This window comes from Dermacentor variabilis, chromosome 9 (assembly GCF_050947875.1).
Source record: "Dermacentor variabilis isolate Ectoservices chromosome 9, ASM5094787v1, whole genome shotgun sequence".
NCBI classification, from domain to species: domain Eukaryota; kingdom Metazoa; phylum Arthropoda; class Arachnida; order Ixodida; family Ixodidae; genus Dermacentor; species Dermacentor variabilis.
Genome location: NC_134576.1, coordinates 71,831,100 through 71,854,553, shown reverse-complemented (window position 1 = coordinate 71,854,553; position 23,454 = coordinate 71,831,100).

Genomic DNA, 23,454 nt, shown 5'->3' with positions numbered 1-23,454 from the left:
GGAGCGTTCGATAATCAACCCTGTGTCATCTAGCGAAACTCATTCTGAAAGCCAATAAGTGTTTGATTGGCGGCTACATATCCGTTATTCTACAGAACGCGGCATAAATGCGACCAGTTCACTTATACGCGGGTTGTGCCGAAGCCAGTAAACACAAAACTTTAGTGGTGGGAGAAAAATCTTAATACTCGTTTGCGGATAGTCGAAAAAAATATTGCATAAATAGTCTTCATTAGTAGAGCCGCCTTAGCAAACCATCGGGTAATGTACATTCGAAAGAATGGATTGAACTGGCTTAATGTCTTTTCGAACCTAAACTTGAGCCCTCACATCGTCTTCGTATAACAGTTTCCTGGTCGAGATAGAATACGCAAGATGAACAGGCATAGGAGACGGCGCATACCGCTGTTTGTCATCGCCTCTGCTTGTATATTGTGAACAGTGAATAATAACATATCAAAAAGCATATTTATTTATTTATTTACACATACTTCACAGGCTTCATGTAGGAGTATTATGTGAGGGGGACCAGACAATAATTTTTCACAATAAGACGAAAACAAGCAAAATAAATTCAAGAACCAGGTTTTATACAATGGTAAAATGTTGTAGATATGGTGCCACATTCTAATAGTAGAATACTTGGTAGGCTTTATACAAGCTTGAGTGGACCTACATAATATCCCTATAAAATCTTTAAACATGATTTCAAGCGATCACGTGATTAGCAAAAACAGTCATAGATGGTTAGTATTTTATTTCTAAATGCGATGCGGTCATGAATACAGACGACATCAGCAGGGAGGACATTCCGTTGACTAATTGCACGCGGAAGCGTAGATGTGTTAAAGGCTTGGGCAAGGCCGAAAAGACGAGTAAAACTATGCTGATTATGGGGCCTGCGATTTGTGCGATGTGGTTTTGACAGCGTGGCAGGTTTGACAGTTTGACATTGTGGCAAGGTATTTGCATGTGCACTGTAGACTATTTTATGCAATACACAGAGAGTGGCGATCTTCCTACGTGATTCCAAGGATGATAGTGATAATGAAGTCTTCATGTTACTCACACTGGAGCGTCGGTTATAGTGTCGAGCGATCAAACGTGCAGCGCGGTTTTGCTCAGATTCAAGTAAGTTGATTAGATAAACTTGATGAAGTGACTAGATGGATTATGCATATTCGATTTGTGGACGAACAAATGTGTGGCATGCTAGTTTCCGCGTTATGGAAGGTGCCGCATGAAGATTACGTTTCGAGTATCCTAGTGTGCGCGATGCCGTGGCAGTAACTTTTTCAATGTTTGTTGAGCAAGAAAGATTAGAAGTAAAAATATTACCAAGGTACCTGTAGTTAGACGTTACCAATATATAATTTTTGTTAAGAGAGAACGTGCAAGTCGAGTTTGATTGATTTCGGCTGAACGACATTAGTTTGCATTTGTCAGTATTAACTGCCATTTGCAACTGCGAGCACCAAGAAGTGATTTTGTCAAGATCCTGTTGAAGTACCAGATGATCTGCGAGAGTCATAATTTTACGGCATATTATGCAATCGTCAGCAAACAAACAAAGATGTTTATATCTTTGTGAACTGAATGTCGCTAAAATCCTAGATGTTATAGTGTCCCGCCTACCACTTTTACGTTTTGCCTGTGACAGTGTTTAACTGAATTATCACTGTTCTGATATTTTTGATCGGAGCAAGACACGCTTGCCTATTTGACACTTCGTAAACCTTGTCGCCGATTCTGTAGTGCAAAATTCCTGTCTAATACGGAGCCCTTGTCGTGAAAGCATATCTAGTTTTTAGGCTAACCAGACCACACCTGCTCGAAAGTCTGGGTCGGGAAAGTAGGTCTTGAGCACGCTTGCCTGTTATGAGTTTTCCATGTTCATATTGTTGTCATGGTACCCCATCATGCTTCTATTCCTTTCTCTCTCTATCCCTCTTTGTCTTCTCCCTGCCCAGAACAGCAGGCTAGAGGAATCTGCCTCCGGCTGACCTCTCACTATTCATGTGATTAAATTGTCCCTGTCTTTCCATCCTCTGCAAACAAGTTGGGCCCGCGATACCAATGCTATTGCGCGCTCTCAAATTTGCAAGCAAAGCCGGGGCAATCAGTCTGGAATGAACCCATATATTTGCCTAAATAACTACCAAATTTGACAAGCAAGTTTAATTTCAGCGATGGCTACTCTGCTGGCCGTCATCTTGGTGTTTTGAGTGTTGCTTGTTATTCCTGGGTACAGATTACCTCAATAGCCTATTCCAACATTTGCCAGCGCTTGGCTCTTCTCTGTCGCTACAACAGAACGATAATTGGCGCTATCGACGAAGCCGGCAGAACGAGAGTAAGCATTCGGGCGTATCGTTTGAAACCGTAAACAGCGTAATAGTCTTATATCACCTAAACCCGAAAATTAAAGTTCCTAACAGGGTAACATTGGTTCAGGAAAACAGCCGGAATTTGTAGGTCGAGTGGGAAGTCACCTCGCATGCAAGCATGCTCTCATTGTCCCCTGACGTAAACGTAAGGAAAACAAAGATATTTTCATTTTTATGTAAGACGCGAACGTTTATTGGAGAAAAAGACCAAAGGAATAACGAGTGCTGTTAACTTTTAAATCCTACGTTTTTTTTTTGTAACGACACAAATACAGAGTTTCATCTTCGTTCACTACTTAAAATCTCGCTTACATGATAAACCTTCCGAGTTGGAGATAAGCACTCCTGTTTGCGTAATCTTGTTTTTAGGCTTCCCTTAAGCGTTTGTGCTTCATACATGTATGGCGCAACAGTAACTATGCCAATCAGTTAGGCTACTAAGTAAAGTTTAACCACAATGAGCCGACCATGTGACTGCATTTCTTTGTCGTTAGACATGCTATTGGCCTGATGCAGTGAATTACAAGCTGCTGAAGGATGTGATTGTGGCCTTCGGAAAACCGCAGATCCTGAATTTTTCTGATGTCAACAAGAAGTCGTTCAAGATGTTTGTCCTACATAGTACACGGAGTATATGCTCACTGACGTGCGCGTTGGTATGTCAGAATGTTAAAAAAACATAGATGATTTGCAGCTTCGTGATATGTCGGGTTCGATATGACCGTAGTGAGTGTCAAATTTGAAATTTGAATTAGAGAATTGACAAATATCGCCGGGACGAGAGCTACTCAACTGAAGCGCGTGATTGGTTGATCCCCTGGAAGAAGAAAACAAAAGAAAACAAGCAAACAAAACACATGTTTTGAGCGAAGCAGTCACAGGGCTATCAGCGAGTCTTAAAATCCTGCGAAATGAAAACGTCACGCAGGCGGGCCACGTGTCTGACCTCTGTTCCAACAGTACAACGGCAGCCATATTATACACCGCTAAAATTAACTTGTGTGAACGTACTGTTAGCGCTGTTTTATTATATTTTCTTGAGCCTGTGTGATTACATGCCATTTCCAGACGTAATAGGGCTCAGGCGTCCTTCGTTCATTTGTTTTCTGTTGTATGCGTGTGACTGCCATTTCCTTACAATCTTAAATAAGCACCAAATGGGCACATAACACGCACTTCTTTTTAAAGTTTTCTTCTTGTGAAAGTTTATTTTATTCTTCTCTCTGGTATTCTTTTCGGAGTTAAGAGATAACGAATTGAACAATTTCGGTATATTCGAAAAAAATGAACACTTTATAACAAGATTTTCTGCAATCGTAATAGCCTACGGAGAAAAGAAGACAATTTTTCAGGGAAATGAAACGTGACACAAGCCGCGAGCAGATGTACAACATTGTAGTGAAAGATGAACCACGTATTCCGCATATTATTCTACAACCGGAGGGACTGGGAACTTCGGTGTAGCTGCGTTCAGAACGGATTTAATCGTTGTAATTTTGACTGTCCGAAAATTTCATTAGATAATCTACATTAGGTCTGTGGGCATCTTTCTACGAAGTCGATTCACACACAGCCTGATATCCCAAGAACTTATGTGCCAAACTTTGCCTCTAATATTTTCTGTGTACTTGCTGCGAATTGCTTCTTCCGGAATGCGTACGTGCGAACAATGGAAAGAAGAGAAATAAATTTATTAACACTCTTTCCAGGGACACTATGCAATGGACGGTCTCTAGGTCTTATGCTGCCAAAACGAAAAGCGTGTACGAAAAGAAAGCGAGCTGTTTGCACGCTTTGGAAGCGCCCTACGGTTCAAGTTGGTCAATCTGACCGAGCTGTCTCAAACATGAAGGCGGCCTCAGTTCGCGAAAAAAGAAAATGTCGGCGTCACTGGACAAAAATGCCCAAGCCAAGTTTTCGTGACGCATATTTGGCCAAAAATTCTCGCAAATATTGCGTGCACTAGGCATGCATTGCTGAGGGCACATTCCTTCCCCATGGCCACATTAAGCTGCACGGTGGTACGTGCAGATTCCACTGAGGGAGGGCGACTTCGCTCGCTTCGAGCTGATGAAACGGTAACCTCCTTACCAGAGAGCTCACAACGCTTCGGCGGAGGGTGGGTCCCCCGTAAAGCTGACTCCTCCTACAATATTCGCCCTCGTTGCCCTTAGCAACGCAGCACCCGCCCTAGCAACACTCACTTTTTTTTTTCTGCTTCGCGGTGGCAACAGCTTCTAGCCATTCGGCTGGCTGTCCCTCTGGGTTCGCTGATTGGCTTCGGTGAACAACCTTCTTCCCGATGCCTTTGGGACGAATATTGCACATATGAAGAAAGAAAGAAATGGAAGGACTGCGTTTTATTGGGTAAAGAAAAATGGCGTGAAATAGAACCCCCGATAGCAATAACCAGTCACAGTCAATTGATAATTCTTTTATTTGTCCGGTTTCTTCATTATATTTTATTTATTTTTCATTTGCATGATTCCCGAAGGTAACGACACAGAATTTCACAAACAATTTGCTACAGTGGCGTCTTCCACACTGAAGCGGGACCACCGTGGTAGCCCAGTTGGTATGACATTGCGTTGTTGAACTCGAGGTCATGGGTTCGACTCCGGCCGCGGAGACCGCATTGGGATATGGCGATATGCAAGAACGCACGACTACCTAGATTTCGATGCTCGCTGAAGGACATCAGGCTGTAAAAATTATTCCGGGATCCCGCACTACGGCGTGCCTCGTCAGGCCGTGGCTTTGGCCCGTAAGACCTCCGAATTTAAGTATGTTTTTTTTTCTAAATGCATTGCAACACCTGCGAAAGCAATAGAAATTAACTGCTTGCCTAATTGGCTACAGTCCGAGAAATGCTGCTACGCTCGGCAAAAAAGATTTGTGAATCGACTAGTGGTATTTAAAAAAAGGCACCCCCTAGAACACACTAACTGAATGCGCATTTATGCCCGGTTAGAATAAAATTATTCCGAAACTTTATTTGCCTACTTTCCCGGCTTTCGCGGGGCTGCTGGGCGGATGGGCACTGTGTGCTGTTCTGTTGGGTCGGTCCCTATCCCGACGTATATATTTTCGGACATATGTACGAAGGATATATGAAACTTCCCCTTTGTACTAGAATAATTGGTCGAACGATACATATAATGATTATGTCGCTTCCCATGTGAAACCTCGACTTATCATGTCAACTCACAGGCATCTCTGAAGCACACCGGTAACGGAATGCTGAAATATGATGATGATGATGATGATGATGATGATGATGATGATGATGATGATGAAGCCTCAGGTAATGGCACAAACCCACTGAGGGGGATAGGCCACGAATCGGGTGGTAATATGACTCAATAAATAAAATAAAATAAATTGGTCAATAAATAAATAACACGCAAAAAGAAAGGAAAACAAATAATCCAAGATGTGAAATAAACTATGAATACATGAAATGAAGTATTGATCAATTCTATAGTAACATATCTACAGGTTCCTTGGATTCACTTTATCTTCGTCGATTTAGACTCTAAGTATGTGCGCATGGCCCGTTCTTGGCAAGTACTTACATACATAAACATTCCCAACTAAGATTCCCGCATTAAACTCATGTCGGTTCGCATATATCTCTAATGCATGTCGGTTTCTTATTACAATGGACATGCACGTTTCCGGAATTCTCTGGGTAATAAATTTTTTTTATTTAGTCACCGGGTATGCACCTCAAGTGTGCGCGTTCTTGGCCGATCTTCGGGAATGTGTGTGTCCCACTTTAGCGCACAAGGTAGGCGATCCCTAAATTTTTGCTCTATAAGCGTCGCACGTCCCTGTACGCATACGTGTCATCGCCCTCCTTTCCTCGACGAGCATCACACATTGCTTTCTTCCTGTCACATTGCCGCGTTCACGTCTCACATTGCGCATCTGCCTGAATCGGCGCCTTCGTTTCGCCATAGCTTTGGACGATGCAGCGTCTAAACAACGAAAGTGCCTCAGAATAAAAGTTTTGAATTTTGTGATAAATAAACAAATATATTCCAATAGATTACTCGTTGCATAGAATGAAAGTAAACGAAATGATACACATGGCGATTAGCTTTAAGGCATTTATTTAGCCACTTTACTAAAGCTTCGTTTCACATAGTTTCCAACATGTGTGCAGGACCCGCGATATTTAGTTTTGTTTATTTGCATTATGATAGTCGTGGTATTTCTTTCTCTTTCAATATATATTTTCTGTGCTTGTTTTCCTTTAATGCGCGTATCTTGAGCTAGTGATTTTCTACAACATATCTACTGTTTACGAAATCACTTGTTATGTTAGTATTACTGCTGGGTGACAGAAAAATTGGCTACTCGCTCGATCATTGAAGCATACCACATGCAGAAGACAGCAGCTGCTTGCATCAGCTATCCGTGAATTGTTGTGATGGAAAGAGAAATGGCTTTTCCCGATAAGTCGTGTGTACAATTAATACTAATCTAACATATATATAAATATATATATATATATATATAACATCCTTAATCTATAAATTTAGTTACGATTAAGCGCTAGTGGAAGTCTAGTTCATCTGCTGTCTTCATCCATGCAACGTGGCGCGGTTTTCTACAATGCAGCCGTACACCGATTGGCCAAAATGATTTGCCGACTTCACAGCTTATATACAGGAACTCTCGTGAACTCTTTTCCCGTTCAACATTAGTTGTACTAAGTCAGTAGAATATTTTTGTTTGCGAACTAATTCTAGATAGTTCCCGGGACATTCTAGAACGAGAGTACTATGTTTCGCTAACTTATTGAAACTTAATGTGGAGCAATATTACGGCCAATATAGACCAACGGTAAGAAATTTGGCCGGAGGAAAATCCGACGCTCAAGGACATTTGTTCCACGCAGATTTAGCTTAGTAGGTGTAACTTCTTTTGCAAATGTGTTCCACTCAATCGATGCAAGCTACGTGGGACGACATTAGAAGTGTACTTCAAGTTTATATCTGTGTAGCGGAGTCAGTGCAGTTGGCCATTACGTCTGTTCCAATTTGCACATCTGTGAATGACACACGACGGTTTACTGAACGTGCTTTGTAGCGTAGCACGTCATATTTAGCATGATTCGAAAGTACACTTGCCTATTTGGATTTACTGTATATGCTTACAAGCACAACGTTATCACATGCGCTGAAGTTTCTAAAACGGGCTGTCTTCTCAGCATAACAAGCATGAATGCCGTGAAGCTACCTTGTTGTTTAAGGAAGATCAGGAGCAAAGAGGAACAATTATAACGGGCGCTGCTGTAAGAAAGGAGGAAAAAAAAGATGCAGGAAGAAATTTTTCATTTTTATAAGGCAACTCTGAGACAGTGCTTTCTACAACTGCAAAAAATTAAAATAAATAAAGAATCAACGTAAGCATTTCATGCATTGAGATCTTCCTCCGCTCCCAGTAGGATTATTTATCTATTTCATTCTTCAATTTACCCTCAAAGGCCCTCATTTGGAAGATAACAACTAAGTTACGGAGGGGGGGGGGGCGGAGGGCAGTACAAACAATAAAGTGGTTACAAAGCAGTCGTAGCAAAGACACAAAAACGAAATGCAGAACAAAGGTATGCTAATACAGGTCAGCTAGTAAAGAAAAGGAAAAAAAACAGTTATGCTACAGAACACAATTGTATAATAAAAATGTACTAGTTTACAGAGTCTACAATACCAAATGAGGTATTTGATAGCCATTCCGAAAAAAAAAACAAGCAAAGAAACAAAACTAGTAACGAAGACAGCTAATTAGCCGTGCGCAGCATGTCGGGAAATGTAGCTGGCTCAGGTTTAGTGGAAATATCTAAAAGCAAGATTTTCACTTCAGTAACGTTATGGGGAATGAAAAATTGCCCATTTTGCATTGTGTGGTACGATATGTCTTTGAAGATAACTTCATGACCGAGTAGTTGTTTGCGTTCAGACGTAACTTTTGTAAAGCAAAAATTCAGAAAGAAACCACAAGAAGAAAAAGCAGACGAAAAGAAGCCTATCTGCCTTTCTGCTCTTTCACTGCACTAGTTTCTCGTTTTGTAACTCATTGTGCCACAATAGCTTTGTCTTAATATGTGCTTAAGTTTGGAACAATGACCTCGAAGTGGAACGAAGGCTGACGGTGACTGAAAGAAATCATCACGGAGACTAGCGTGATGATAAAGTTTATCAAATAGGGAAAGACGCATTGATTTGTGGCGAAGTGATAATAATCCTTGTAAATCAGCACGTGTCTTCATTGATGAAAGGCTACCATAATGTTAATATTCGAAAAAAAAAATGAACCGAGCCTCTGGGTTGCGCACACGCTCAATATTGTTTGCATATGTGCCTGACCCGGATTGCATATTGCTGATGCTTACTCGAGCTATTACTCGAGTTGTTAGGGTAGTTTAAACAAGCTTACGTATGTTAACAGAAGCATGCTTTATGTTGAGTTCGATGATGCCCATGGAGAGCTTAGCAGGTGCGAGGGTGGAGTAAATGTGATGATTCCACGTTAACTTGTAAAACAAATTTAAGCCTAAATACTTGTAGCTTGAGACGAGTTCCACACTATTATGTTATAGATGATATGGGGTAGGAACTCGAACAATCTGGTTAGTGGAACAGTAAGTTACTTCAGTAACAGCTTTAGGGAATTAGGCAGGACTTGCACCACGTGTTACTTGCGTATAAATAATTTTGGAGACCTCCGTGATAACTACCGCAAAAAATGTTACGATATAGTTACACAAGTATTGGCAAAACTCTATTGCTTACCGAAACACAGTTCGGTGAGACATTAATATACACAAAGAACCGGAGCTGCCAGTTAAAAGTCAAACCGCAATAAATAAATAAATAAATAAATAAATAAATAAATAAATAAATAAATAAATAAATAAATATGTAAATATTGTTTAAATTTAGTTTGTGTCAGTTCACATGAGATCTTGGATTGCAGAATTAGCCAGCTGCTGGAACTGCTACACCGTGCAGGTGAAGCCGCTAATTTGGGCGGTTCCAGAAAAATTTGGCTATATTCGCAATGAGCAAGACATTCCGCATTTAGGAAAACTTGTAGAGAACAGGCTCTGCAGACTAGCGTGCGCTACTTTCTGTGCAAATCGTAAGGACTCAAGTGTGTCGATTCATGAAAAGTGTTCGGTGTTTCTCTGCATTCGGAGGTTGGCTGCTAGACACTTTGTGACATACGCGATCGACAGGAAAACATTTTTCCCTGGTGCAATATGCGGTTAGCCATTGACGACTCCAGGCGCTCACAATCCGCACCTCATTTGTCATATTCCATCAAAACAGCTGTATGTACAGCGCGGCGGAATGTAGCAGATTTGCTTAAGCTTTTAAATGTGGACGATTTTGTTGGCGCAATAGCGCAATAATCCTTCTGAAGCTCTGGCGCAAATCATTATTCCGCATTAGGGAGGATTGGAGTGTGGCTGATATGTATTTCATTTCCTAATTTCAGTCACTCTCGCGCGTTCCGCTAATTACCCATTTTATTGTTACATATGAAATGGGTTTATTTATGAGATAACCGATCGGTAGCATAGCGTAGGGAGCAGAACGGTACACGAGAGAGGCAGGGGTGACATCCTCACTCCTATCTTTGAACAGCTCTTTATTCCGCTCCCCTGCGCAATCGACTCAATGCATCTTTTTCTTACGTTTGCTTGCTTCCTTTTCTATTTTAAAGAATGCTGCCGATTGCCTTCCGAGATTGCAAGCCTTTTCCAGTGAATAGACTCGCTGTCGATCAATAAGTGATGTTGTGTGGTCAGTCGCAATATGGAAAACATTATTCTGGTTTGAATCCTTCGTAAACACGCTGTCCGCGTCTACGCCTTACAGAAACCGTTAGTTTAAGCTCCGGGCATAAATAGCAGGCAGATTTTGCGAAAAAGAATATGGCGCTCCCATATTGACGTTAAAGCCGGTGCTACATGGACGTTTACGCGGCCTCTCGATAGCCATCGCCTACGCCAAGCGCCATTAGTGTAATCTTACCGATCGCCGCCGCTCTGGCGTTGGGGGGTTGGAAGATCAAAGGCTGAGTAGACATATGGCCGCGGGTTACACTGCGGCCTACCCGGCAAAACGCGCACAGCGCTCTCGTTTTTGTTTTGTTTGAAAACGTCACACATCAAAGCTGGGCACAATGGCGACCCCGGGAAACACGCGACCTCAAGCGACACGCGCGCCCCCTATAGCGTTGCTCGTCTGCGTCACGCGTTCGCCGCGCTGTCGCGCAGACGACGAGAATCGTCCGTAAGCACGTTCATATACACTCGCGTCCCGCTAGCAGACGACGTGGCGTGCCCACCAGGGGGCGCATATACACTTATTTGACCTCACCAGCCAGCGCTGGCAGGCTTGCGAGCGTAGGAAATCTATCTCATTAAGGGAGCGCGTCCACGCTATGTACGGCCCGAATATGGCAAGGGAAAGGGGGGGGCTTCGATGTAAGGATATGGTGGCACGTGTAGCAGACGCCGGCCCGCCGGGCTGTCGGAGCGCGCGCGCATACGCGTCCGTATTATATAGAAGAGCGGCCGTCCCGTGGGAAACGGAAGCTCGGCCGAAGTTCTCCCTCGGAGACGCACGTGCTGGCACACGTGCCAAGCGGCGCGGTCCCCCCCTTTCCGCCGCCCCGAGGCGGTGCCTCGCACGTGCAGCCCACCGGGGGGGAACGTCTCTCAGAGGCTCTTTTGGACGTCGCCGGGAGACGGCGACCGCGTCGACGCACGCGACGCGGGTGCAGCGGGGGCGACCGCGAGCAGTGCTTTGATGAAGTTCTCCAGCTATTGGAGCGCGGGAGCACTTCCATTTGGAATCGTGCGGAAGGAACACGGACGGGCGTCGAAACGACCAGCGTGTCGTATAGTGGGAAGGCGAAACGAGAGCGCGTTTCTATGGAGATCTTGGAAACAAGCCCGATGTCGGCTTTGTTGGCGTACGTGACTCAGTGGCAGCGTGGGCGTGGCTTAGCGCTAAAGCAAACGGATTGACGGGACGGAGCCAGAACTGCATTGAAACTGCAAGAAGCGTTCAGGACTGTGAGCACGATCGTGCTTGCAAACTTATTATGTGTGTTGCATACAAAGGTGGAGCTTTTCGGTGGCATTGATCCCGTCGTGCCATGAATATTCTCTATATATTATAAAAAATTATTTCTATTTTTTGATAGGGCTTACGTGTGCGCTGTTGGAACTAGAAGAAAATAGTTTGCGTGTTCTTCCTTATTTACATTTATTATTCATTGTACCGTATTGATGATTGAGATAGCCGGCCTCTTTGTACCCTATTTTCACAGAACCTTATCATTCAATAAAAGAAGCAATCGATTCAAAATTGATACGTTCACTATAGTTTTATCGTTTCACGAAGGGGTCCCGAATTGTTCACTTGATATTTTGGACACACAAACAGGACATACACTTCGCAACTGCCGTCGTGAGAACGGCGTCAACTACAAAACGCACGTTACCTCTTAATAATTTTGAATGGTGCTCTGTGCATGATGATAAAGCTTCTGTGTCTGCTGATTAAGATCTATCCTCCACTCCACCATAACCGGTTGGATGCAATTTGGATTGGTGAAGCCGAGGATTCACTCCGTCAAGTCCAACCCACACTCACTTTAAAATTCATTTCCGCAATGTGGAGCGACTGATAATGATTAGACTGTACTCCTAAACGTCACTACTCTCTGAAACAAGATTGGCGCTTCTACAAAACTTCGTTAAAAGCGGAACTCCTTTCATTCAATTTTGGAGCCCGGCGCGAAGACTAAGTTGGTAATGGGGGCACATGGAGCCGCCCTCTGCTTGAACTTGTGAATGAGATGTCTTCTTTCTCAGACAAGCCCAAGGAAGACAAGTTATGTTTAACATCACCATTATCCTGATATAACAAACACGCTGAGGATATTTAGAGTCCTATCTTATGTCACCATGTCAGGGTCTGCGCTCACAGCGAACGATTAAGTAGAACAAAGTTCTTATTGGAGTAGTGCTTTGCTCACAACGTAAAGAATTGCAGGACTATCGCCACGCTTGTGCGTGCAGCGCCACGAGAAGAGGAGGCAATAAAAGTAGCAGTAGTAGTGCCCGCCTTGTATATTTCCTGCGGCCCTCTTCATAAACATTTTGTTTCCTCGTCGCAATAATGTGCCTCTCATAGGCTTCAATGAGCTCTCCCTGCAACAAATTTTATTGAAAAGTTGTCAAAGTCACGACAAAAACGCACCGCGTTTAATTGACAGAGCAAGAAGACAACTACGGAAAACATTAGTGAATGTGACAAAACGCATATATAGTAATCTCGAAGGATTACGGCTGACATGAGTTCTCGAAACAAATACTTCAAAATATCTGCGCTATGGCCGCCAGGAGATAAGTGAACACGGGCAGTCGCAGGGTGATGCGACGACCGAAGGCATCAAACAATATCCTACGCCTTGACGGGGAGTGTTGAGAAGAAGACGGCGCTTCACGGTCTGGCGACGACTGCGCTGAAATGTATTATGGAAATTTACTGTATTGTATTGTATTGTATTGTATTGCATTGTATGTGCATCAGTGCGCGCCACGGAGAGTTTGGGCGCGAGCCACAGTGCAGGGCACAAAGTCGGCTACAAGCCGGGCCATGATGGCTCCTCGTGAGGCGGTTGGTTAGGCGGCTTGTCCACGGTCGACAATGCTCGCGGAGAGGGTTTGGAGTGTAGGCCAGTCCACCCTGCGAGCCTGCTGTGCTTGTGCTTGTGAAGCGCGTTGGGCAAGGGCGACGGTCGGGTGGCAGTTCGAAGTACGACCGTGTCATTTTGGTGCCTTGATCATCCGCGTCCATCGCATCGGTCTGCTGTCTTCTCTCTGCCGTCGTCTGGTAGCGGTTCCCTCCACCAAGCAATTGTTGGCAGGACACGAATGCAGGGTTGCCAGAAGCACTCGTAATACGTGGCACAGTTGTGGCAGAACACATCTGTGGAGCAACGCGATGGCATGGCCGAGTTTACGACGTTATGTGCGCATTGGTTCAATTGAAAACGGACGTGTCGCCACACACCTTCACACATATCTTCTTTTACTTATCCCAAACAACTAAGGTCCCTTAAACTTTGGCCGTGCGGTCATCTATAATCTCACCGGCGGCAAGGTTAGGACGGCCCTCTGAGCCTTTTATGAGATTTGTAGTTCTTGCTAGCTCCCAGGAATTACGCTGAGCTACTAGGTTCTTGCTGACCGCTTTCGCAAGGCTCTACACACCCCATGTGAGCATGGTATATATAGATATATATAACGAAATGTGTACGTGCTTCAGTGTAGTTTTGTTTTGCGCCACGGTAGGTCAGCATAAGTGATGTTAGCTTTCTAACTATCAGAAGAGCGTTAAGAAAACGTTGCAGAAAATTTGTCATCGCCACGCGCCATTGTCCGAATAAAACACTGATGTTGAACTTGAATTACATGTACATTCATGATGCTATGTATTTGCGTTACATTGTGATGAACATTATCATAGTAAAAAAACCATAATTCTAGCGAAGGCACTGCAATGAGCCTCCTCCTTCTTTAATACTACTAAATAGACAGTTATCTGCAATGGTGGAAGAAGCCGTGACGGATAATGTGGCTCTAAACCACGATGCGCTTGTTGATAAATTGTGAAAGCGTAACTTGCAGTACATGCTTCGATTTGTCACCCGATCCCAAAACTACGTAGACCACTCTTCCACCTTCCATGCCCTAACTCGTTCAGAAGGTTTCAAGTACAGAACCTAACATGTCCTGAGAAGCGTCGGGTGACGTCTGCACATCCTGGCCTGCGTTAGCCGACTGTTACTTCAATCAAGCATTGAGCGTAGATATGGCTAGCCAATGTCATCACTGACCGAAGACTCCGAAAAGGGATAATGTAGAATTCCTGTCGATTTGTTATACACAAAATATGTAAATGCTGTCCGCTCCCTCATACCTATAATTATTGGCAGCAATCAAGAATTTTTAATTATTGCTCCTTTACAGGCTTTCCCAGGTTATAGGTTTTGGAGAACCCGGTGTCGCGCGTCTGTTCCACTTGCAGGTGAGTAAACGTGGACCTACTACAATTTCTCTCTATTCATTCTTCCCTTCTTTTTTAGCTTCCGGTACGATGGAACGGTTATTTATTACGGCGCACGGCGTATTCACCTTTCAAAATAGTGAAGCGTTTCAGCAATAGCATGATTGTTCGTAGCGTAGGTCCCATACGTTATGAACAATCATTCTATGCCCGACTTACTTATTAAAGAAGTTCCCCAAGTGAGCAATTGAACAACGGAAGCGTTACGATGGTGTGTTCCTGTGCTGATTATTTGCAGTAGCCGACGGGTACCCGTATTCCGAGGGAAAACGTTTCTGCACCGTTGCTGTGCTATGGAAGAAAAAAACTCGCATTAAACCTTATGGTTGTATGCCATGCCACAGGTGCTTATCGCAGCCGCCATTATTGCGTTTGTAGAATGCCCTGATTGGTGCGTCCGCTCGTAAGTTACACGGTAGAAGGAGAATGTGAAAAAACAGTTCTTTCAACAGCAAGAACAATAACAACAACAAAAAACGAATACGTGGATTACATTTTTTTTTCTTTTTACAGCGAAGAACGTTTTCTCAATATTCATGAAATTCCTACTGTTACGATCCAATGAAAAACATGATTTAAGTACAGGGAGCGAACTGAGATTTGTTCGTCTGTTTACTCTTTTCCATTAAATTTTATACGCAGCATCCGACAGCCATGAATGTAAAGGCTGATGGATCTCACATGCGTGAGCAGATTGGCCTTAGCTTCTGAAAAAGAATTCTCTGCTGTGCAGGCCAGTCATACCACTCAGAGCACTGTTATAAACTTAGTACTCTTAGCGTGGATACTTCGATGTGTCGCGTAGGGCCAGATGTCTTGTAACATCTCACATGTTCTATGTGGCGTGCTTCTCTGTACCTGTATGATAAGTTGCAACCACATCCCAGCATTTGACTCGCCATGCATGAAAGCCGGTCATCGACGTAGTAAAGGCTACTCTCATGAGGCAGTCAATTATGCAATATTTATTCTTCTGTGGTATGATGGATAAAGCTATGAACAAGGTACTACAGGAACGTGAGAAACAGAAAGCATAAGAAAGCAAGAAAGAGTTTGTTAATAAAATTTCCGTGCTTTCTCGCGCTTTCTCGTTACACAAAATAGTCAAGTGTGCAAACGCAACAAGCAACGAACGTCATTCATGGGGGGTAACTTACTCCCTATTGGCTTTACCACCACCACGAGGGCCCACGTTCCATGTTCCCACTGAGAGGCCTTAATGGGGTTATCGTGTTTTTGGGCATTCAGTGGTGGGCGCCGTGGTATAGAGCGCGTTCACTTAACCACTCTCCCCAACAACTATGGATGGTCTGTGGAGGAGCTTTCCAACGAATAAAGTAGGGGAGTGATTCGGGGGCACTCACTGTGAGCAAAGGTTGTAGTCCTTGTTTCTCAGGAAACATGTCGAAACAACATTTCAGGGAAACAAACAGACCACTCAGGCCACCGGGCTATCTCTTTTGCTCTCTCCCAGCCTACTAAACCGCCCACAACAAGAGCAACTAGTGGCACTTTCAAGTACAACTAAGAACATGAGCTATGATACTTGGAAAGCCCGACGAAGGGGACAGAAGTTCAGTGCGCAATCTTTTCTCTATATTTGCCAAGTGCATGGAGAGGAGTATTTTTATGAAGGCCACTACGTTTTCTCCCTTCCTCTGCTGCCAATATTGTCGTGTCGTTTGACCCCGTGCAAACGCTTCCGACACGACAGGGGTGGTTTAAGTTTCAACGCATTGTGTATGCGCTCAGAAATAGAATAAAGCAAATGACTGAGGCGTCTGCCTGGTGGAGCACGCTGAAAAAAGGCTTTTCCTCAATCGCAATAAATACTAGCCTAAGCCGAAGAAAAACACACATAATAGTTTTCTGAGGTTTTCACTTAAGTAAGCAAGTGAAGCTGGCAGTAGCACATTTCCTGTAGTACTTCTTCTCACTGTTTACACGTGTTTGTCTTTCTTGAGCAGCTGCCATGATGTCATCTCATGAGAGACGGAGAGTAGCAGAATTGAATGTTACGCTAAACGAGAAAGAGTAGGTAACCGTCACCCCTCAGTTTTTCTTTTCCCGAAAGTTGCTGGCGAATTTTTTGCCAGGCTTCGTATTCTGTCTTTTCTACGCCGTTTCTATACTGCTATGTAGATGAATGCGGAAAAGAAACACGCGTTTGTGAATATCAATCTAGAAAAAAACAAAACAAAATCGTTTGAAGTTGTTGGGACAAACCACATTTCATCGCAATTCACGACTCAACATTAGTGATCACTGCCCGAATAGAAGGCATTGCAACAGAGAGAAAGGTACGCAGAAGTTGATTGCGATACCATCTGTAAACACCGCAACCTTGACTCGGTGTTTTGCGAAGAGTACTCGTGCCCCGGACCGCTCCGAGGACCGTCCCCGATGCAGTGAGCTTCATTTACAGCCAGCTCTCCTGAGCATAGCGTTATATTGCCTCCGGCACCACCGCGCCTCGGGCAAGAAATCCGACGGCATGAGGCGAGCCCGCACGGGTGATAACGAGGCCCTAACCCACCGTCCCGAATGGATCCCCAAAGGCTCACTCGTCCGTTAGGAAAGTAGCAGCTCCAGCGCACTTGGCGAGCCTGCAGGGTGCTCCAGGGAGCTTTCGGCTGATTGCGTCCCGGCCGTATGCACTCCAATCAAGGAACGCCTTTTTCTCTTCTGTGTATTAGCATTGGCACATCTCCTTCTGTTGTTTCGCTATGCTTTGCTGCGACACCGTAGGAAGACGCCTACCGAGTGTGAGCCTGTTTATTTTATTCTTTCCTTTTTCTCCGCTCAGGGGGTCTATGAAGCTCAAAACAATATTAAACTCAATGAAGAAAACTGTTCGAATCCCTACTGGGACTCGTATATCACAGTGGTCATGAAAATACGCCTGCCTAGATCTAGGTCCTCCCATCGCGCTCACTTTAGAAAAGAAAGTTAGAGAGAAATCAGCATATTTTTTTTCATGGTACTAGCGCACTTTTCTAGACAGTGGTTGCCCTACGTGGATGGCAGTAATAAACAGGGAGGTGAAAGTATGTTTTGTTTAAAGTTGCAAAAAACAAGTATTGCGATTGCTGCTATTTCATACACATACATAGACCTCGCCGCGCCTATCGTGACTGCATGATGATCCTACCATGTGTGGTTTGTTCTCTATCGATATTATGAAAGGTACTGCTTGATGAACGTAGCACAGTTTTACTGCCGGAGCTGCATTACACGAAGAGCGAGGTATTACTTGGGCAAGAAATCGAAATGGAAAGTTAATGATTTAACAAGAATTCACCAATTAGAATTTAGCTCGTAATTTTAGACCACATATTGTAATTTAGGTTGGGGAGCCTATGCATTTGAGAAGCGTATTTACGAAAAAAATTCTGACATTGCCTTTAAACTGCCTTTTTCACACTGTGTGACCTAGATGACTAGCGCTGTAGTCATATTTGTGCGTTATTGCTTAAAGCGCCCTATGTAAAAGAAAAAGTTAGTGGGAAAGTGAATATTCCCTCATGCTTGAGAACGCTTATCGAGCACTGGGGCTAACTTAAAACACCTTTTCAAGTGATGAATCACCAGTGCAAAGTGGGTGCGAAAGTAGTTCATTAAAGATTATGTAGCAAAGAATCCGATCTAGCTAAATATATATGAAGATTTCTTAGGGAAAACTCTCCTCCTGATCCTGTAAAATACCTCGAAAGGTAACTAAGCGGTATCTGCGGAAGGCGAGATTTAAAATTTTAAAGCTAAGATTTCTTGCCGAGAGTTCCAGGCACTTTTACAGCTAAGCTGGATATGGCTAGGGTTCCGTGCATTTTTCTACTTCGTGAACAAAAATATCATCATCAATGTCTCATACCCCCGTAAGAGTTTATGGTCACGTAAGCAAGCAAAAAATGCCGTGGCTCACAGCCCCGTAAGACAGAGACTACAAGCACTCAGCAAAGTGAAGCGAACAGTGCTTAAATTCTTCCTATTCACGCATACAACATACGAAACAACATGTCGAAAACTCTCATCATCAACTGCTCATACCCTCGTGAGCAATGGCTCATGCCCCCATGAGCAATGGCTCATACCTACGTGATCAATGGCTCATACCCACCTGAGCAATGACTCATACCCCCGTAAGCAAAAAAAAATGCAATGACTCATAGTTCCGTAAAGTTCGTGGCTAATCACTTTGCGTGAATTAACTGCGATAACACTACCCCTGTTGTCGGGGATTTCAATGTGGATGTGTCGGTACCGAAAAGGGAGCGGTTTACTAGTTCCGTGTTGCAGACATACCGCTTACGATGTCACACCGATTCCGCCCAACCGACCACACAGCGGCGTACGTGCATCGATTTGACATTATCAATGAATGCGATTGCACTTGCGAGTGAAATAGTGACCACCGATCAAGACACCGAATGAGTGTGCGTACCTTTTGTCACGATGAGCCCCCCTTAAGACAATAAGTAAGTTCGTACTTTTGTTCAAAAATATGTGTCACCTCCGTGTCGTGTGCTAAGAACGTAGCTGGTCAATCACCTTCACAGAGTGGAATGGTCAATGATTTTTTTTCGTACGTATCTGGCCTCCAACGCCGAGCGTGTTTAAGGGGACGGCGCCATCTAGGAACAGTGCAACGAAGAATTAGGTTATGAGTTTACCGATTCACGCGTAGAGTTTCGTACAATAATTACGAGAGGGAACTGTGGTACTTGTGTCTTTCGGAGCTTCAATTAAGCAAGGTGATTCATCCAGCATGAGAATGGCGGTTATAACGTAAATTTGCCCAAACTTCGTCCTTTTGGCTTCTCACGGCCTTGTGAGTTTGTAAACTGGCCGTTTTCAATAATGGGATTCCCAATCTCGTTATGTTATAAATAACGAAATAAGCACTTTTAAACTTGTCTGACGGCAGCATTCGAAAACAGCATCTCTAGCACTCGAGCCTCGCATCAAAACCATTACACCCTTTCTCACGGGCCAGCCAGCGCCTTGAGACACCTGGCGCTCATCGATCCGCAGTTGCACTTGAAGAAACGGACGCATCAGAAACACCGCGAGTGCAACACGACAGTATGGACACCACTGAAAATTTTAACATATAAACACATTCATGAGGTACGTACCGTATGTAAATATGTGTATTAATAAGCAACCTGTCTAGAATTCACTTCAAACAAACGAATTTTTTCGTATAACGTGCTGGTCTTTGATATTAAAATTATTACTCGACAACCACGCTTCGTGCAGACACAAACATGTTTCATGAGCCAATCAGAGCAAGAATGCTTCGCTTTACGTATATGTAAACTGGAGGTGAGTCTCCCTGTTTCTTTTTTATACGTAAAGTTTGGTTGCTGCAACTAAAAACATGAAACAGAATAATGTACTTAATGGGAGCGAACATTAAGGGACTCTATTTTTACGGGCAATCACTACGTACAATGACAATGCGCTGTGCCTCATTTGGCCGCAGCTTATTGAATGTTTACTTAAATTCGTTGCGCATTGCAAGGAAACTGATTCAGAGAAAGGGTGTGTTTGGTTCTTGCAGTGTTGCAGAAGTATCCACGAAATCTTGTAATATGCACGAATCTTGCACGAATCTTGCTCAAATATCGCCAGGAAAATTTATCTTCAAATAGTTTTCTTCAAATTTTCTGAGTGGAAACATGTGCTCTGTCTTCGCAGGGGGCACCGACTTGAGAGCGTCCGCTTCCCATTTAGTAGAAGGTATCAGAAAATAAGTGTCGTGGTATCACTGTGTCCGTTTTTGTTATGGCGGGTCGGTGGGATAAAAGACGTTTTGTAAAGTTTGTAATACGGCTTTTTAGCCGTTGCATTACCTATAGAATAGGAAGTCATAAGTGCGCATGCCCAGAGTGCTGCCGGATGTTTCGGGGGTTATTGTACGCGCGCTAAATTTCGCATCCAGCATTGCTTGCTTTGCCTGACCTACGCAACTTGCACGACAAAATGGCGGTCCCGGAGCGCCTGCTTTGTTTCGAATTCGCCAGTTCTAGTGAGTATTCATCGTGGTGGTTAAAAGAAAGGGGGATGGCAGAATGAGCTTTTGCTTCACACTCGTAACTTAGAGCTGAAACAATTACTATGCTCTCTTCCTTCGTCTCAAGTCAGCTTTCAGATTTAGCACTTTGAGGCTTAGCGCAAGCCGGCAACACGGAATACTTATGCGCTTTGATTTCTGTCTGCCATATATTGCCAAGCAGTTTAGCGTTGTCAGTGTTCACCAATGTTGAATCATGTTTACTAAAGGGCGACCCATACGCATAGATTACACATAGTAGGGCTCATTGCATGCAGATTTCTCCATCTGCGTACAAAGGGCACAAATGCTGTAAGAAATCTGGCCTTAGAACTTGCAAACTCGTCGCTTTGCTGAAAGTTGGTCCAATCATGCATTTTTGTTTATAAAGTGACGTCATTACGTGACTGCTCTGTCGGCTACCGCGGCATCACACCGAGCGTAAAATTTAGGTGTAATATCTACTCCTATGCACACTGAGTCCTAAATATTAGTTTTGAATGACTTACCAAAGCTCTTTGCCAACTCACGGAGCTTTAGAGCATTGTTTACTGTGAAAGTCTTGTGCATAATATAATCTCACACAATGTAACCTTCCGCACAAGGATTTGTTGTATACAGAGCGCGGAAATCAAGAGCTATTGGCATTGCGCGCAAAACATGACTTGCGCTACGATTGGAAACTGTGCGAAGATGTGAAATCGAATACATGGATGCTTTCCCATCTTTCTACATATAAAATGTCGATGCATCGATACTTGACAGATGATTGGGAACGTTATAGTGATTAGCAATCTAACTTATGGCTGGTGCGTAGTTGTCAATGATGTGTTTAACATGATCAATGTTACGAAAAGCGGCACTTTACTAGTGCTGCGTAACAAATGACTCAAGTTGACGTTAAACATGCTAATTGAAGAGCATCCCATACCCAGTGTGGGATACCCAGCGACCCAACTTGACGCGACCGCTGGTTTTGAGTCTGGTTCCCTAAGCGCAGCAGCCCGATGATTAACCCATTTGGCCATGGACTTCCCAGTGATCGAAGTTGACGTGAAAGTGGTAAGGCGTGGATATATAGACACACATGGAGATATACTGCAAACTGGATGAAACCACGGAAGAATACTAATTGCAAGAGAAAAGATATAGGGAGGCACCCAAAAGTTCGAGAGGCGCGCAAAAGCAGAAAGCGTTTTCATGTGCCAAACAGCTACAGAAATATTAGCGCATCTTCCCTACTAGCCCAAGAAGCAGGGGCGCAATTTACAAACATTTGCTTTCGGAAGTGCTTTGGCCAGCGGCTTTCTATCATAATATATCCAGAATCCCTATTGAGTCCTATTTTGCCTTACGAACAATTCGAACGTTAGAGTTCTTGTGAATGTACAAAACCATACAAATACACAAAAGCCCACCTTGACATTTATGAAATGATAGCTCTTAGGTTAAGTTGGATTACGTTAGGCCTATCAAGAGGAGCGGGATAAAAAAATTCGGTTTGTGCTGAGATTCCTGGCGGAAAGCGGAATCTTAACGCACGAAGGAAGCTATAGAGAGGACGTAGCATATGAACAACCCCATCTTGAGAAAGTATACCGGGCACTGTACCTTACGAGAACGAAATAAACAGGGTGGAACGCGCAGTGGAAGGCCATATTCCGGAGTCTCGCTTCCTGCTGACCCGTGTTGCGGCCACTTAATTATTCATCCGCTGCCCAGATGTTCGGGCGGGGTGCGCGTGTGGGCGTCGCACGTGCCACGGTCCCTCGGGGTAGGGCTTCCCCGCGCAGCTTCGTGCTCTCCCTCGTCTATGCGTGCGCGCGAGCGCCATCTGCGCGCAGCATGTTGAACTTATGTGGGCAGCCGGATCGTTCATTTGGAGCTCCGCACCTACTCCTACATTGATGCTAGGTACAGATGCGGGCATTATAAAAACAGGGAACAGTGGAAGTCGCAGCTGCACCAACAATGAAACAGATCACGGGGTGTATGTTGATTTCACAAGTCTGTGTCTCGATTTAAGCAACCGCGCACCTGCGTAAGGAGGAAAGTAGAGTACACAAGAAAATGATCGCGAAAGGGTGGTAGTCGAGGCCTTGGTTATAGCCATGGGGGATTGCGTAAGTAAGCCCCCAGTTGCCGTGTCAGACAAAGAACTAGCAACATATTGAATGCGCAGAGCGTGGTTCGCTCTCAGGCTCCTAGTTGTGGTTACTTATTTTTCTAAAAGGATACGTAGCGTTTTTTGCTTCTTCTTTGTTTTGTCCATATATCTTTGTTTCTGCCGCAACGGGTCGGCAATGGGGCATCGCGGCAGTTTGATTATAGATGAACCTTAGCTATAAAATTACGAGCGTTGGGCCGTCGTCAACGTTCTGCACTATGACGAAGTCTAGCGGCTTCACTTATTGGTGAGTGACATCATGGAAATGTTGGCGCTAGTGTCAACCTCTCGAAAAAATCTTTTTGAAGCGTCAGGGAAGTTCAACGAATTCGAAGGAAGGGAAACCACTAGTTATTCCAGTGAGTGACATCATTAAAAAAAGTGGTGCTTCTTTGCATTATCACTTGACAATCCTTGATCAACCGTACCTAAAACACTCCTGGTTCTACCGTTCGACCAATTCATTTCTTACGTCTAGCAAATGACCACCGTTTAAGTTTGGTGCCTTACATAGAACACCAGGTTACTTAACTACATTTTTTCATTGCCAATGAGTCAGCTATGGAAGCACATGGCAAGATTTGCGCATCTACTAACAAGTACACGCATAGAGTGTGTTGGGAAAACGCAGACGCAGTGAAGTGAGAAAACGTAGATTCTTGCTTCGCTCCGATCTACGGCTGC